The sequence below is a fragment of the Macaca nemestrina genome, chromosome 16 (genome assembly GCF_043159975.1).
Source record: "Macaca nemestrina isolate mMacNem1 chromosome 16, mMacNem.hap1, whole genome shotgun sequence".
NCBI classification, from domain to species: Eukaryota; Metazoa; Chordata; class Mammalia; order Primates; family Cercopithecidae; genus Macaca; species Macaca nemestrina.
This window is the reverse complement of record NC_092140.1, coordinates 7,294,330-7,312,715: the sequence shown is the minus strand read 5'-3', so window position 1 is coordinate 7,312,715 and position 18,386 is coordinate 7,294,330. Positions and strand designations below refer to the sequence as shown.

The 18,386-nt window shown below is 41.9% G+C and overlaps 1 long non-coding RNA gene across 1 annotated transcript; it reads right to left on the bottom strand.

Annotated features, from left to right (window-relative positions):
• Nucleotides 1–224: 224 nt before the first annotated feature.
• On the bottom strand, nucleotides 225–1,342 carry LOC139359049 (uncharacterized). Its single transcript, XR_011614600.1, has 2 exons — nucleotides 1,238–1,342; nucleotides 225–691 (listed from the first exon to the last, which is right to left on the bottom strand). It is a non-coding gene; the product is annotated as an uncharacterized lncRNA (long non-coding RNA).
• Between the last annotated feature and the right edge of the window lie 17,044 nt (nucleotides 1,343–18,386).

Sequence of the window (18,386 nt, the reverse complement as noted above, 5' to 3'; positions counted from 1 at the left end):
TCTGACGATTTTTACCGAAGGCAGGCGAGCGCTTCCGAGTGAACTCGTTTTTTTCCGTCAGTCTTGGCGGAAGCCTGAGACGCAGTAGATGGAGGCTCTCCCTTTCGCCTTGGCGTACTCCGTTTTTTTCCTTCCTGGTAAGGTGCCAACGCCATGTTGAATGAATTAAGCACGTTTTAGTGCGATTTAAGTCCTGCCTCGCAGAAATTGATTGATTGCGTTATCTTCTAGGAGCTGGTCTTGCGGGGCAGCCCTAAAATGTATATTCAAGTGACTTGCACTCAGCACTTGCTGTCTTGAGCTTACTTTCCTCGTTCGTAGAATGGAGATACCACACTTTCTGAAGTGCTTATGAGACTTGCAGGAGGTAAGTATGCAGCAGGTTTTGATGACTGTAGCCTAATGCTTACTTACTATAGGGTTTAATGTGCCTTCTAAATGCTTTAATGTATTAACAAGTGCTTAATTCTTACAATTCTGAATTAAGTACTACTATTATTCCCGTTTCAAAGATAGGACCCTGAGGTCCACAGAGGTTAAATAAGGGTCACACAACTAGTAGGTGACAGAGCAGGGACGTGCACCTAGGTCATACTGTGCAAAGCCCTTGCACATAACCAGCACCTCCTCAACCGTAGCCACGAAAAGCTTCGTCCCTATGTGGTACAACAAACTGTGTCATTGTTGAGCCCTAAAAGGAAAAGGCAACGTTAATATTTGCAGATGACAGGAACCCTTGAAAATCTAGGTGCCTCAATTTTAAAATTGAGTGCAATAATAAAGCTTAACTGAGTAGAAGAATAACCAGAATTATTTGAATAAGCAAAAACGTATTAAAAAATGAAATAATATTTTCTCCACAATGGCAACAGAAACCATAAAAGATTTAGGAATAAACTTCAACAAGTTACACAATCTTTATTATAAACCTTTACTGAAAAGGCAGTAATAAGGCCCTAGTAAATGTAAAACATGCTGTATTCTTAGATGAGTAGTCAGTATCAAAAATATTGTCAATTCTTCCCAAGTCAAATTACAAAATTAGTGCAATTCTCATGAGAGTCCCAAATTCTCTTGGGGATATGTGTTTTAGAACTAATTAATTTTAAGTTTTATGTGGAAGATCACATAATTATCAAGAAAACTTGGAAACAAGAGAAGTGTATTAGTCTGTGTGGACTGCTGTAACAAAATATCATAAACTAGGCAGCTTATAAATAACAAATTTATTTCTCACAGTTCTGAAAGTTGGAAATCCAAGATCCAGGTGCCGGCCGATCTGGTCGCTGGTGAGGACCCAGAGATTTACAGATGACTCACGGAAGGCACCTACTCACAGTGCCCTCACGTGACAGAAGGGGCGAGCTAGCTCTCTGAGCTGTCTTTCAGTGGCACTTCTAGGATCTGAAAGTTTGTGTTCCCTCAAATTCATATGTTGAAACCTAATCACCAGTGCAATAGTATTAAAAGCTGGGGCTTTGGGATATTGATTAGGTCATGAGGGCTCTAACCTCATAACTGGAATTAGTGCCTATCTCAGTCCATTCCCACTGCTATAACAGAATACTTTAGACTGAGTGATTTATAAATAATAGACATTATTTCTCAGAGTTCTGAAGGCTAGGAAGTCCAAGATAAAGGTACCAGCAGATTCAGTGTCTGATAAGGGCTTGCTATCTGCTTCCAAGACAGTGCCTTGTTGCTGGGTCCACAGAAGGGGACGAACACTGTATCCTCACATGAGGGAAGAGATGGGAGGCAAAAGGGCAAAAAAAAAAAAAAAAAAAAAAAAAAAAGGCGGGGGGGGACTAGGACACTCCTGTCAACCTCTTTTATAAGGATACTAATCCTATTCAAGAGGATGGAGCTTCATTTCTTGATCACTTCCAAAATGGCTTCAGCTCTTAATGTTATTATAGTGAATTTTAGCCTCCAACATAGGAATTCTAGAGAGACACATACATTTAAGCCATAGCAATGGCCTTATAAAAGAAGCCCAAGGAAGCTTGTTCACCCCTTCTTTACCATCTGGAGACATAGAAAGAAGGTGTCACTGTGAAGCAGAGAGTGAGGTCTCACCAGACACTGAATCTGCTAGTGCCTTAATCTTGGACTCCCAGCCTCCAGAACTCTGAGGGATCAATTTCTGCTGTTTATAAATGACCCAGTCTGAGGTAGCCTTATAGTAGCCTGAATGGACTAAGATAGGAACTAATCCAATTCATGAGGGCGGAGCCAGCAGCCCCACCTCCTAATACCATCATCTCCCAGCAGACCTACCTCCTAATACCATCACATTGCTGATTAGATTTCAACATCTGGGTTTGGGAGGGGACACAAACATTTAGAGCGTAGCAAATAGTACGGGTTTGCTCTATACAAAATTGAATAAACTGAACGACAAGATTTTAGCACAGTAATAGGAAAACAGTGCAATAGAAGGATAGACCTATTCTTTTACTTCAGATACATTCAAGTAAAATCACATTTAATATAGAATGTATAGAATTACCCCCATTATAATAGAAATATTTCTGTCAATCTAACCATCTGTCTGTACATATCTGTACCTATCTAACCAGTGGGAGTGAGATATGTGGTTTATATATCCATACATGGTATGAATATATGATATGATATATGGATACATCTGGAATTTTAATATGTATGTACATTACATATATATATAATCCAGAATGATGTCTAATGATAAAGATAGTTATTTCCATTGAGTTAGGTGTAAATTTTCTAGAGCTGCCCCTACAAAGTACCACAGACTGATGTCTTAAATGAACAGAAATGTATTCACTTACAGTTCTAGAGTCCAGCAGTCCAAAATCAAATGTCAGCAAAGTTGGTTCCTTTGGAGGCTCTGGAGAAGAATCTGTTCGCTGCCTCTCACTTAGGTCCTGGTGCCTGCTGGCATTCCTTGGCTTTTAGTCCCTGTCTCCATCTTTACTGTATGTCTGTCCTCTTCTTATAAGAGCACTGGAGATTGGATGTAGGTGTATAGGGGATTGTGGAGCTTTTAAAAGAGGATGATATTGATCCTGCTCAGGCTCTGGCTGTGTCTTTTGGCTGCCTCCATTAAAAAAAAAAAAAAAAAAAGGAAAAAATGTGCATGAAAGCCCCTAATTTACCAGAGATTATCTCTGAGGAGGCATTGAAGGAATAAGGAACACACATATTTAATACCTGCATTTTATAGTGTAATTACCAAAATCTTGACATTTCACACTCCCTGAACTCACCTTATTTTCTCATGTCTTTCTTTATTGACTATTTTTTTGCGACCAGAATCCAAATTCTAGGCATCTTGACTGTTTTCTGTCCACGGACACCCTATGGCTTAGCTAACCTCGATAAATATATGCCGAATACACCTTGAAAGAAAAGAATTGCATGGTTTTTTATCCTGAGTATAAGTTTGGCTTCATTTGTTTTGTTTTGTTTTGTTTTCAGACTCTTAAAATTTTTAGTTGCCTCCCTCCTCCATTCCCTTCTCCAATAAAAGTATTTCTTCAGTTCATGTTTGAATAATTAGGATAGCCAAATATAAATAACACATCATTCAGATCCAGATCATTCCAAAGAACAGTCTAAATGTAAAAAATAGGAGATTCATGAATGTATCTTTCCTCCTTAATATGGTTTGGCTGTTTCCCCACCCAAAATCTCATTTTGAATTGTGATCCCCATAAACCCCATGTGTCAAGGGCGAGACCAAGTAGAGGTAATGGAATCACAGGGGTGGTTTTCCCCAATGCTGTTCTCTTGATAGTGAGTGAGTTCTCATGAGATCTGATGGTTTTATACGCAATATTTCCTCCTGGGTTCATTTCTTCTTCCTGCCGCCTTAAAAAGAAGGTGCCTTGCTTTCCCTTCCCCTTGGGCCATGATTGTAAGTTTCCTGAGGCCTTCTCAGCCATGCAGAAATGTGAGTCAATTAAACCTCTTTCCTTTATAAGTAACCCAGTCGTGGGCAGTTCTTTATAGTAGTGTGAAAATGGACTAATATACTCCTAATTCTTAAATTACCGATCCTCAATTGTTTTTGCCAACTTTTCAAAATTTGAGATGTATTTTGCAACATGCCCACGAAGCATCGTAAGTATTGATTGCCTTGTTAATGGAAAATACCATCTTGGTTGCTCAGAGAGTTATGTCTACACTAACAGTGTAGGTGGAGTCCTTGGGCACCGTGGTCCAGTTCTCTATAGTGTTGTTTCTTAGAATCTCACCTACCTAACTTTTCCTGAGCTGTCTGACACCCAGTTTATGCCCATTTCTCCCTATCCCACTGACTCCCAGTCCCCTGGCAGGTTGTCTCCTTGGCAGCACTTTATTTGTAAGTTTTAAAAATGACATATAAGTGTGTTCAATAATTTAAAGGAAAACCTCAATACAATGAAAATAAACTTTAAAAAAAATGTTCATTAATTATTTAATATTCATCTCTCTAGCTAAAACGTGAGCTCCTTTGGTTCAGGGCAGGGGGTGGGTGGAGTGGGCATCCATGTCTAAGATTGGGGTCATCCATCTCAGGCCTAGGACCTAGAAGCACGTGATGGGAGGCGGTCAACAAAACATTCGTAATGAGCAAATCCATATGGAATGTGTTGTCTGGCTTTTCTTAGCAGCCTGGGTTCTTTGAAGAGTTTTAGAGAGAATTCAAAATTACAGAATATTACATAATTTGAAGATGAGTAAACCGCTTTCATCACTGCTCTGGCAATAAAATCTGGAAATCTGGAGAACTCTAGCTTCCAAAAACTTATCTTATGATTCAATTCAGAATGTGTAGTTCTGCACACATCGTACATTTTTTTTTCCTAAGCCAAATGATCAACAATTCATCTAAAACCATTGTCAGGAGGCCCTATGCTATGCAAGGCTAATTGTGAGTATGACTGTATGCAAAAACAAACAAACAAGGAGAAAAAAAGCTTGTCAAAAAGGGAATTCTTTACTCAAGAGGTGGGAAAAAATTACCTCCTGACTAGGGAAAGCACATATTGATGGTTCCAGCAGCAACAAACCTGGAGATCCCTGTCATTTCTGTTCAAGTGCCTGAAAAGGAAGGCAGCAAAAGCTCTTGGTGCTGTGAGCATAGAAGGCTAAGGACATACTTCCCAGCAACTTGCTTGGACTGGATGGTGACTGGAGCTGATTCCTGAGATGGGAGTGTGAGCTTGGCAGGCTCTGACATGGAACCAGGCCAAAGCGAGAGGCCAAATTTACAGTGTCAAATAAACCACGACTTAGGAGAGATTTTCTTCAAAAGTATCATTGGAAGAGGTTGGATGGTGGTGGGGTGTGGGGAGACTGTTGTAATAAATAGAACACTCTACACATGAGATCTGCAGGCATCTCAAGAGTTAGGCAAAAGGCTTTTCTTTTATAGGAGGAATAAACAAGTTGAGAAAGAACTGGATGTGAGGAAGTGGATGAAGGGGTCCCAAGAGTGGATAGTGGGTCAGGGAACATTCTTCTGGAGGCCAGCCTGTTGTTAGGAGTGGATGAAGACTGGCTTAGGCTGATGGTGGGCCAAGGTTCTGGGACCTGGGGAAAGGAGAGAAACTTAACCAAAGTTTAATAAACAAGCATTTTATTTCCATTAATTTCAAGGGAAAAATAGTTAAGCTAATTTATGAGGCAAAGAATAAGAATTTGGAAGGCCCATGTCTGGCCTGTCATAAGTAAATTGGGGCGGGGAGGGGGTAACATGGTTAGGCTTTGTGTCCCCACCCAATTCTCATCTTGAATTGTAATCCCCATAATCCCCACTTGTCAAGGGAGAGACCAGATGGAGGAAATTGAATCATGGAGGTGGTTTCTCCCATGCTGGTCTCGTGATAATGTGTGAATTATCATGAGATCTGATGGTTTTATAAGGGGCTCTTCTCCCTTCGTTCAACACTTCTCCTTCCTGCCACCTTGTGAAGAAGATGCCTTGCTTCCCCTTGGCCTTATGCCAAGATTGTAAGTTCCCTGAGGCCTCCCCAGTCATGCTGAGCTGTGAGTCAATTAAATCTTTCATTTATGTTAGGGTGGTGCAAAAGTAATTGCGTTTTTTTGCCATTGAAAATAATAAATTACCTGGTCTTCAGCAGTTTATAGCAGTATGAAAACAGACTAATACAGGGGGCTTCCATGAATCTAATTTAAGTAATACAAGGAAGAGGGATCTTGAAGTTAAGTCATTTCCTCTAACACAAAGGATGGGAAATTTCTTAGCCTCCTCTGTTTTCTAAGAACACAGGTAAAATTCAACACTGTCAGCAGTAAGGGCTTCTAAGCACAACCTAAGAGTCTTCTTTTATTCCTTCCCCAACTCTCTTCCTTTCTTTAGGTAGAGAAGAGTTCTTGACCTATGTCTTTTTCCTTTCCTCTGAAGAACTTCTTTCAACATTTCTTGCAAGGCAGATTTACTGGTGACAAATTCCCTCAGTTTTTGTTGATTTGAATCTTTATTTCTCCATCATCTTTGAAGGATAATTTTGCAGGATACAAAATTTTACATGGGTTTTTGTTCTTTCAAATCTTTGAATCTTTTACTCCACTCTCTCGCTTGCCTGGAAGTCTGTTGGAATGCCCATCTTTGTTCCTCTCTGGGTGGGTGTCCCCTACCATGCCACCCCCACCCCAGGTTTTTTTCAAGATTTTTCTCTGGGTCTTTGTTTTTCTGTAGACTGAGTATGATATGCTCAGGTGTTGATTTGGGGGTATTTATTGTGCTTGATGTGCTCTGAGATTCTTTAATTTATGGTTTGATTTTTGTTAATAATTTTGGAAAATTCTCAGTCATTATTATAATCTTTAAATATTTCTTCTGCTCCTTCACTTTCTTTGTTCTCCTTTTGGTATTCATTAATGTGTGTTATGCCTTTTATGTCTCACCATTCTTGCATATTCTATTTCATTTAAAATATTTTTTTTCTTCTCCTTGCATTTCAGTTTGGGAAGTTTCTATTTATGTCTCTTCAAGCTCACTGATTCTTTCTTTGGCTGTGTCCAGTCCATTCATGAGCCCATCAGGGTGCATGCTTCATTTTTGTTACGGAATTGGTTTTGGTTTCTTTTAAGATTTCCTTTGCTTCTTTCTTATAATCTTTATCTCTCTGCTTACATTACCCATCTGTTCTAGCATGTTGTCCAATTTTTTCATTAACATTTTAACCACAGTTACTTAGAATTCCTGATATAATGATTTTGAAGTCTCTGCCATATCTGAGTCTGACTCTGATGCTTGCTTTATCTTTTCAGATGGTTTTTTTCCATGCCTTCTGTCATGTCTTGTAATTTCTTGTGAAAAGCCAGACATGATGTACTGGGTTATGGCAACACTCAAGTAGACAGGCCTTTGGTGAGAAGTTTGATGTTTTTCTGGCTAGAAGTGAGGCTGTGCTTACTGTCCCTTGTAGCTGTATGTGTCAGAAGCTTATTTGTCCTCTGTCCTGCTTTTTGGCTCCCCTATTGTCTGTGGGTTCCTTAGGAACTTTTTCTTATGAGTCTGGTCCTTGAAGTTTGATTTTGCTGCAACCCTGCTATTAAACGGGAGCCCTGTTGATGTGGGATAAGGTGTGGGATGGGGAACCAGTTCACGATCCTACGACCAGGTCTCAGTGTTTCAGTGAGACTATGTCCCTGGGCTGTGACCTTCACCAGTGTTTCTCAAATGGTTTTTCTCTTCTCGTGCCAGAGAAGGCAGGCTAGAGGGGGCTACAGTTGGGTCATTTCCTTCGCCCCACATAGGATAAAGCTCTGGCTTGGCGTTTGTGGTGGAGAGTGATCTGGGCATATTTCAAAATGGTTACTTTTCCCTTCTCCCTGGCCACACGTGGGGTATCTTCACCATGAGAACCTGGTGGGGTTCCTGGAGGAACAACAAAGTGTGTCACACAACACTGCTCTCGTGTCCCCAAGAGTTTTTAACTCTCAAGTTAGTCCACCCTCAGCCCCTGGCGATTGGTCAGCGGCACCCTTCAAATGTTCTCACCAGCTGCAGTGGTCTCTGCCTCCAGCGAGCTGATCTGTGCTCTCCCTCTTCACCCATCTCTTCAGTTTTCAGGGTGCCGATTTATCCTCCACTTCAGTTCTGTGATGGATCTAAGAAAAGTTATTGACTTTCAGCTTGTTTTTGTTGTCATTCAGAGAGGGGAAGAGATGACTTCCAAGCATTTTTATTTGGTTGGTTGTTGTTTTTATATTTTAATATGCATATATATTTAAATTCTCATTAGAATTGTACACTAATGATCTCTAAACTCCCCTGGTTTTTTTTTTTCAGTTAACATGACCTTTTACAAAAATTTGTCTGAGCTACCTCCTCTCTCTGAATGGCTTTTTCCCATCTCAGCCTAGCAATCTTTGCTTAAGTAAAAAAAGAAAGCTGAGATATTCAAAAGAGTCCCAAAAGTTAGTGTCTCACCCAGCATGTTGTTTGTTAGTCAGTTTCCTTCTGGAGGAGGAAGTTAGTTTAAACATGGCCTACTTTCCTCCCTTCTCCCTTTTATTGCAGTCCATAGTTATTAAATTAAATGTAAACTCAGCTGTTTTATTGAAGTGCTTTTGTGGTGTTTATGAATAGAAGAGATTAGCATTTATTGGCAAATCATTATGCACCAAGAACTGTGTTAGGTAGCCTCAAGCTGTAACGTGCACAGAATCATCGAGGGATCTGGTAACATGCAAGCTCTGGTTCAGCTGGCTGGGGTGCAGCCTGGGTGTCAGCGTTTCGCAGGAGGATGTGCTCACAGGGCCTGCCCAGGGCCAGTAGTCTCAGTCGGCCCCCACTCACAGGTAAGAACTCTGAGACTGGTGAGGGGAATCACTTTCGCACAGCTTCACAGCCAGTCGGTATTTACACCCAGGGTCTTCAGGCCACATGCAGAGCAGCAGCAGGGGTGCCCCGGATCAATCGTCATCTCCTCCTGCCACCACAGCCATTTATTTAGATTTTTTTGTTTAGGACACTGCTGTGGGTTGAACTGTGTGTCCCTAAAAGGTAGGTTGATGTCTTAACACCCGGTACTTGTGAACATGACCTTATCTGGAAATAGGGTCTTTTCAGATGTAATTGAGTAAAGATGAGGTCATACATGAGTAGGCGGGCCCTTAATCCAACATGACAGGTACCTGTAAGAAGAGGAAAGGAGACATGGACACACACACAGAGGAGAACGCCGCGTAGCAGAGATGGGAGTGGTGTGGCTCCAAGTCATGTCAAGCACTGCCAGCCACTACCAGAGGCCGGAAAGGCCAGGAAGGCGCCTCCCCTGGAAACTTCAGAGACCTCTACCCTCTTGGCACCTCGATTGAAGATTTCTAGCCTCCATCACCATGAGATAAGACATCTCTGTTGTTTTAAGCTTCCAAGATTGAGGTGATTTGTGATAGCAGCCCTAGGAAAGGAATAAAAATACTGGGTACACTGCCCTGGTTTTCCGTGTTGTTGACTATGTCTGCCTGCCCTCTAGACTGTCATCAGGCAAACTCAGTGGCTGCCAAAAGCACATCTGACCCACACAAGCCCTCAGCCCACCTTGGTGTTTACTTGGCTTTCAGCATTAGGAGAAAACATGATGTTTACATTATAAAAGTACATCCGCTGTATTGTACTTTAGAGCAGAGGAACCCTTTGTTTACTTATATTTTCAGATACTTTTTAAGAGATGTTTAAAGCATGGAAAGTATTTTTAGCATTTAAAGTGTTTGTATTTTTAATAAAAATTTCTCCACAGAAAAACTGTTGTATATGTGTGATTAATTGACTGATGTTTGCTTGGGAGCTATACTGCCAAGCAAACGTTTATCATCTTCTGAAAAATCTCATGACATTTAAAAAAGAAAAGCCTCTTGGGGTTGTGTTCTGTTTGTTCCTCAAAGAATCTGTGCGGCAGAAAGTGAAAACGCAGAGCCCGGTTTTATTTCATTTCTCTTTTCAAACCAAATACAGTATTCTGGCTTTAGTTGGCCTTGAGTGAAAGTAAAATAGACTAGGAATGAATTTTTCTTTTCTGCTTCCCATCCAAAAGTCTGTAGTAGAACAAAAATACTGCTCCTGTTTCAACTGCTGGTTAACAAATCACCATAAAACACAGTGGCAAAAAAGTCGTCCATTTTATTATGCTCAAAAATTCTGTGGGTAAGCAGTTCATAGAAGGACATGGTGAGAATGGCTTGTCTGTGTTCCACAATGTCTGGGGGCTGAGCTGAGAAGAGTCAAAGTTGGAATGGGGAGCATGACCCAGTTTGGCAGTTGATGCTGGCTGTTGCCTGAAACTTCACCTGAGGCTATCAGCTGTTTTACCTTCATGTGGCCTCTTCATAAGACCTGGCTTCCTCACAACATGGTGGTCTTGTGGCAGCTCAGTGATCCAAATGCAAGTGACCCAAGAGAATTAGACAGAAGCAGTAGAGGCTTTTATCATAGCTTCAAAAGCTGTGCTATATTCTACTGGTTACCAGTGAAGTCCCTACAATTGGCCCAGGTTTAATGGAAGGAGAACTAGGCTCAACTTCTGGATGGAAAGAATTAAAAGAATGTGCAGGTGTGTTTTAAAATCATCATAATGCTTTTAACAGATACATGTTTCACATAACATACAACGAAAATGGCATCAACTTCTAGTTGGATGATACTGATGGGTTTGTGTTTAATTTTGAATAAGATGTTGCACCTCTCTAGTCCTTACTTTCCTTAACTGCAAAATGAAAGGTCACACTGAGTGGACTCCACAGGTCCTTAGCAGAGCTATGATTTGGTTTTTTCCTGTAATTGTACCAATCAAATCATTAGAGATTCAAGACTGAATTTTATAGCCAACATTTATCTGAGAGGACGTTATTATGCCGCATTTAGCTGTCTAGGGCAGAATGAGGTAGAAACACATCTAATCTTAATATTTCAATTCTAGTTCTTCATATTATTATTCATAACAGATATAGCTACCATGTATTGCCTAGTGCTGAAAGTCATTTCTTTGCCTCATTTGCTCTCCACACCCACAACAATGCTAGCCTTGGTATTTCTTGTAGACATCTTTTGAAGGGTCTGCGTGGGCCCACCCCATTCACTGTAAAGGTGTCCTTCTCAGCCTCCTTTAGGAATTGTCCAAAATCCAATACAATTTTTTTTAAATTTTTTATTTTTTTGAGACAGAGTCTCGCTCTGTCAGCCAGGCTGGAGTGCGGTGGCCCAATCTTGGCTCACTGCAATCTCCTCCTCCTGGATTCAAGTGATTCTTTTTCCTCAGCCTCCCGAGTAACTGGGACTACAGGTGCATGCCACCACACCTGACTAATTTTTGTATTTTTAGTAGAGACAGGGTTTCACCATATTGGCCAGGCTGGTCTTGAACTCCTGAGCTCGTGATCCGCCTGCCTCGGCCTCCCAAAGTGTTGGGATTACAGCTGTGAGCCAGTGCACCAGTCCCCAAGACTATTAATCATCAGAAGCAAAGCTATTGTGTTTATGAAAATAGAAGGCAGTCAGGAGGTGGGCGGAGGTGGAAAATGGAGATGGTATTTCTTTCTGGCTTGGCTAAAGTGAAGTCCCATGGGGAAGAAGTTGCCAGAAAACTCCAATCAGGCATATTGGCACCCATGAATGACTCAGAATGCAGAAGCTCCTGTAACTAGATGAAAAGCACCTCTCAGGTGGCCAATAACAATACCAATTTGCCATGTGGCAGATAGAAAGCTCAGCATTTTCCATGGATCCTTATAAGAAGTGAGAGAGAAATAAGTAACATATTAGTTTTCCTCCATTTGACAGAAGAAAAAAATGAAACTGGTTGGGCTTAAATCATTTGTCTAGGAAGGTCACAGGCTGCTGCTGAATAGCACTGTATTTGAATCCAGGCACTCTAATTCTGAGCCCACACCTGTCTTCTGTGTTCTCTCCATAAACATGTTGAGTTTTGTCAGATTTCCCTGTCATCCACCATTGAAACTTTAGCACCATCTTGATTTATCACTCTTTCCCCCTCTGCTAGGTACCTATTCCTATCCAGGACTGGCTGCATAATTTGCAAAACCCCTTGCAAATGAAAACATCGGGGCATTTTCTTCAAAAAGCAGGAAAAATAGAGTTGTTAAAGATACTAAAATACAAAGCTTTTTCATTTCTTCAGTGGTTTCTTTCTTGAGCTGCAGTGCTAATGTTTGTTTTTGTTGTTCTTGTAATTTAATGTCTGGTTTCCTCCTGAAAAAGGAAAGAGTCCACAGGCAAAGGCAGACCCTCAAAAGCATCCTGCTACCACCCTCACACTCCCTGCCCACCAACTTGGGATTCATGTCCTAGCCGAGAGTGAGGGAACTGAGGCAGGCAGGCACACCTCCTTTCCAAAGGCAATGCAAAATCCATGGCCAATGCATGACCTCCACATTGGGTCAAGCTAACATCTGGGTGGGGGCTCATTCTGTCATTGACCTTAGATGTGGTGCTGCCAGCTTGGGCAGGGGAAGTGGTGAAGGTAGGTTGCATGTGAGCCAAGGCTGCAAGGTCCCCCACTCCACAGCATGCTTCATTTATCATCAAACTGCACATAGAAAACATACTCAAAGATAAGATTAAGAATCTCAAGAGGGGAGTAGTAGAGCATTAAGCTAGGTACTAGCCTTTGTGAGCTCAGGGTGCTGCGTGACTACAGGGTCAACTGGCCCTGGGTCTGGCCCTGGATCTGGCCCTGGTCCTATTCATTCTATCTCCAAAATGATTTTCTCCTTTATCTTTTTCTCTCTGCTGTTAGTCTCCATCCAAGCCCAGGACTTCATTCCTCATTTCTGAAGGTGTCAATGGCATGTAAGTGCCTGCCACTTGAATCCAAGCTTCTCAACCTAACTTTCAGTGGTGTCTATCCTCTGGATGCCTGTATCTGTCCAGACTGCCCCATCCCGTCCAGATTGTCTTCCCCACTGCTCATCAGTACGCACCCTCTGCCGTTCATCCTGGTGCATGGTCTTGTTCTCCATGCATATCCAGCACCAGGTTCTCGCTTACTTCCCCTTGTGCCAGCCCCTGACTCCTCAGGTGCAATGCTTCCCAGCTAAGTTCCACACTGTTTCCCAGCTTCCCCTGCAGGGTTAGGATGCAGCTGCGCACAGCGTCAGTGGCTTGATTATTTACTGTTACTGACTGCTTTGTCTTCCCTCTCTCACTGCCCTCTTCCTCTACCAGGTTTCTCCAGGTCGTGAACAGTTGAATCGGTGTCTTAGGGCTCTATTTTGCTGTAGGCAAAATAAGGATCCGGTGGTTTCAAACCAGATCCAATAGCATCTGGTTTGAGATGAATTTGTCCCAAAACAAATGTTGCTATGGTTTGAACATTTGTCCCCTCCTAAACTCGTGCTGAAATTTAGTCCCCAAAGTGACAGTGTTAAGAGGTAAGGCCTTAAATAGGTTCTACCCTCATGACTGGACTAATCCATTTATAAATTAAGGACTAATGGGTTACTGGATTAATGAGTTCTATGGGTGTGCAACTAGTGGCTTTATAAGAAGGGAAAGAGAGACTTAAGCCAGCATGCTCCATCCTTTCACCATGTCATATCCTGCACTGCCTCAGGACTCTGCAGAGAGTCCCCACCCGCAAAAAGGCCCTCACCAGGATGGCCTTTTGACCTTGGACTTCCCAACCTCCATAACTGTAAGAAATAAATTCCTTTTCTTTATAAATTATCCACTTTCAGATATTCTGTTATAAGCAACAAAACAGGGACTGAGGCAGGTACATCCCTACACTGCAGAAGAGGGATGCGTTGGACAGTCATAATATAGATGCACCTTACAGCTAGTCTGTGGGCTACTAACCCCTGATCATTGCAGCCAGATAAATAAGGCACATCAGATGCATTTTTGCTTTTCATTGTGAATATGCATCAAGAGCATGACTGATGTCCAAATCTGGAAGGAAAAATTTAATAATATGTATATTATGTGGAACTGAGAATACACAAGGCCTCTTAGGACAAGACTCGTTGCAATGCAATTGACTGCCTAACCACCAGCCTCCCTCCACACTTCACTGCCACAAATAACCTACATTGTTCAGGTGTCATGAGGCCATGTGGTTTTGGTCCCTCCTTAGCCCCTGTGGGGGTAAATATTAATGTATTGAAGACAGTCATTGCTGCTCTATTCCCTTTGCCTGTGACTGGTTTAGGAGTGAGCATGTAACACAATTCTGGCCAAAAAGATATTAGGAAAATCCTTCTGGGAGACTTCTGAGAAAGTTTGTCTCATTCTATAAAAGGGGCACTGGAAGGAATGTTCTGATTTGTCTAAACATATGGGATTAAGATGCTTAAAAGTGCTGCAGTTCTCTTGCAACTTCCATAGGATGAGCATGAGGATGAAAGCTAGCATGATGCAGATAGCAGAGAAGAAAGAGAAAGCCTGTGACCTTGATTATGTTGTTGAGCCACTGGCTTAACCACTGGATTGCCAGTTGTGGCCTTGCCCTCCCTCCTGATTTTTTGTTACATAGGATAACAAATTCCCATATTTTATGAAGCATTTTGATTTGGGTCTTTGGTTACTTGTAGACAAAGTCTGGACTCAGACTGGTCAACAATCAATGTTGAGAAACAAACAAACAGCCAAGGTGTTGAAAGGAGGCTGACTTTCCTAGATAAGATAATTAAATGCAATGCATGTCCACACTGAATCAATCAAAGTTTGAACAAGCTACCTGTAAAGGGCACCTTGAGGACAATGAAGGACACTGGGTATTGAATGCTGTTGAGGAATTTTTGTTAATTTTATGTATGACCATGATAATTATGATTATGTAAGAAAATGCCTTAAGACTTTAATGGTATATTTTAAAATGTTTAGGAATAAAATTTCGTGATATGTGTATTACAGACAGTGACAAAAATATAAGCAGCAAATACAGCAAAATGTTAACAATAATTACGTCTAAGCAGAGGTTATATGGGTCGTTACACCACTCTCTTCACTGAGTGTACCTTCACGACTTCTCACAATTAAAAAATGAAAGAAAAACAAAACAACGTTTCTAGATTGTATATCTGATAAAAAATTAATATGGTTTCACAGGGCCCAGCTGTATGGAAAAAGGCAGGGTTCCTTTCAAGAAAAATTACTACAAAGAAACATGAAAATAGCTTTAAACACTCTGGCCATAGGAACAGTGGTACCTGTTGTGGAAATCTAGTTTATTTACTACCCGTTTGCTAAAGGCAGTATTCCTGTTCGAGGGAGAAACTATGACCTCAAAGAGACATACTGTCAGCATAAGCTATAATGCAGCTAAGAAAGGGCAGGCTTACCCCCTTTCCTTTTGGAATGGCCACTGTAAAGATGTGTCCACAATTTCACAGAGGTGGACCTCATAGTCTTCTGTAAAGTAAGTATCCACCAGTGTCTCCAGAGCCACAGTCATCCACAGTGAGCAAAAGATGCTCCTGAGGACTATGGATTGTGGGGGCAGAACCTTGGTTACCAATGATCCAAGATGGCAGCAGGTGACAGGGCTCCTTGGGTATCAGGTAGGTATGGACAGGAGTTGGGAGGACTTCAAAGTCTCTCTTAAAACCAGTGACACTTTTACAGACTGCAAAGTTTCACTTGAAACCAATGACTTGAAACATTATCAGCAAAGTGATGGAGATGTTAGGAGCTCGAATAAAAATGGTGATATGTTTTGGTCGTATCCCTACCTAAATCTCATCTTGAATTGTAGTTCTGATAATCTCCATAATCCCCACATGTCAAGGAAAAACCAACTGGAGGTAACTGAATCATAGGGACCATTTCCCCCGTTCTGTTCTAGTGATAGTGAGTGAGTTCTCACGAGAGCTGATGGTTTTATACATGTTTGACAGTTCCTCCTTCACACCCTCACACCCTCTTCTGTCATCTTGTGAAGAAGGTAGCTGTTTCCCTTTTTGCCATGATTGTAAGTTTCCTGGGGCCTCCCCAGTCACATGGAACTGAGTCAATTAGACCTCCTGTGTTTATAAATTACCTAGTCTTGGGTAGTATCTTTAAAGCAGTGTGAGAACAGACTAATACAGTAAATTGGTACTGCAGAGAGTGGGGTACTGCTATAAAAATACTTGAAAATGTGGAAGTGACTTTGGAACTGGGTAATGGGCAGAGGTTGGAACAGTTTGAAGGTTTCAGAAGAAGACAGGAAGATGTGGGAAAGTTTGGCGCTTCCTAGAGATTTGCTGAATGGTTTCTGCCCAAATGCTGATAGTGATGTGAACAACGAAGTTCAGGCTGAGATGGTCTCGGATGGAGATGATGAACTTATTGGTAACTGGAGTAAAGGTGACTCATGCTATGGTTTAGCAAAAAGACTGACTGAGTTCTTGCCCCTGCCCTAGAGATCTGTGGAACTTCTAAATTGAGAGACATGGTTTAGGGTATCTGGTGGAAAAAATTTCTAAGCAGCAAAACATTCAAGATGTGACCAGTATTATTCTGAAAGTGTTCAGTTTTATGTGTTCACAAAGAGATGGTTTGGAATTAAAGCTTATGTTTAAAAGGGAAGCAGAGCATAAAAGTTTGGAAAAATTGCTGCCTGATGATGCGATAGAAAAGAAACAACCATTTTCTGGGGAGAAATTGAAGCTGACTGCAGAAGTTTGCATAAGTAGTAAGGAGCCGAACACTAATCACCAAGATAATGGGGAAAACATCTCTAGGGCATGTCAGAGATCTTGGTGGCAGCCCCTCCTGTCACAGGCCCAGAGGCCTAGGAAGAAAACTGGTTTCATGGGTTAGGCCCAGGACCTCCCTAATCCCCCAGCCACTTCAGCTGCAGCTGTTGCTAAAAGAGGCCAAGGTACAGCTTGGACCATTGCTTCAGAGGCTGCAAGCCTCTAGCCTTGGCTGTTTCCATGTGGTGTTGGGTTTGCAAGTACATGTAAGTCAAGAATTGAGGTTTGGAAACCTCCGCCTAGATTTCAGAGGATGTATGGAAATGTCTGGGTGTCCAGGCAGAAGTCTGCTGCAGGGGTGGAGCCCTCATGTACAGAAGGGAAATGTGGGGTTGGAGCCTCCACACAGAGTCCCCATTGGGGCACTGCCTAGTGGATTTGTGAGAAGAGGGCCACTGTCATCCAGACCACAGAATGGTAGATTCACTGACAGATTGTACCATGTGCCTGGAAAAGCTGTGGGCACTCAATGCCAGCCCATGAAGGAGCTGCCCAAGGCTGTGGGAGCCTACAATTCCTCCTTCACATACTCACCCCATCTCCTTGTATCAGCGTGCCCTGGATGTGAGACATGGAGTCAAAGGAGATTATTTTGGAACTTTAAGATTTAATGACTGCTCTGCTGGATTTTGGACTAGTGTGGCACCTGTAGCCACCTTATTTTGGTCAATTTCTTCCATTTAAAATGGGAGCATTTATCCAACTCCTATACCACCATTGTATGTTGGAAGTAATGAAACTTGCTTTTGATTTTACAGACTCCTAGATGGAAGGGACTTGACTGGTCTCAGATGAGACTGTAGACTTGGACTTTTGGGTTAATTTTGGAATAAGTTGGGACTCTGGGGGACTGTTGGGAAGGCATGATTGTCTTCTGAAATGTGAGGACATGATTTGGGAGGGGCCAGGGGCAGAATGATATGGTTTGGCTGTCTCCACCCGCTCAAATCTCATCTTGAATTGTAATCCCCATAATCCCGACATGTTATTTGTGGGATGTGGTGGGAAGTGATTGGATCATGGGGGTGGTTCCCCGTATGCTGTTCTCATGATAGTGAGTGAGTTCTCATGAGATCTGATGGTTTTATAAATGTTTGACAATTCCTCCTTCACATACTTACCCCGTCTCCTGCCACATTGTGAAGAAGGTGTCTGCTTCCCCTCCCACCATATGTGTGTAAGTTTCCTGAGGCCTCTCAGCCATGCAGAACTATGAGTCAATTAAACCTCCTTTGTTTATAAATTACCCAGTCTATGGTAGTATTTTTATAGCAGTGTGAGAATGGAATAATACAAATGGGATGTTCTTTATGAATAATAAAGAGTCAGAAGAAAGCAAAAGGTGTGGCCCTTCCTAGAAAAGTGAGAACCCTGATTAAAATAAAATCATCTTAGTGCAGGGAAAAGAACAAGCCTGCTTTTTTAAGGCTGTGAATGCGTTTGTGTGTGTGTGTGTGTGTTGACAAAGATTCTCTCCTTGAGCAAGCAAACTCTAGTCAGGCTTTTCTGAACTCTCTTCTCAACTGGTCCTGAATTTTGGGCTTCTGTGTTTTCTGCATGGTCCAAAATCCTGCTAAGTCAATTTAGCCAGAACCCTTCACCCTCTATATTTGATCACTATCAGTATCTCATCAGGTTCCTCATCCTCCAACGTCTCCCAGGTGATTGATCACTTTAGCCTGCCTTCA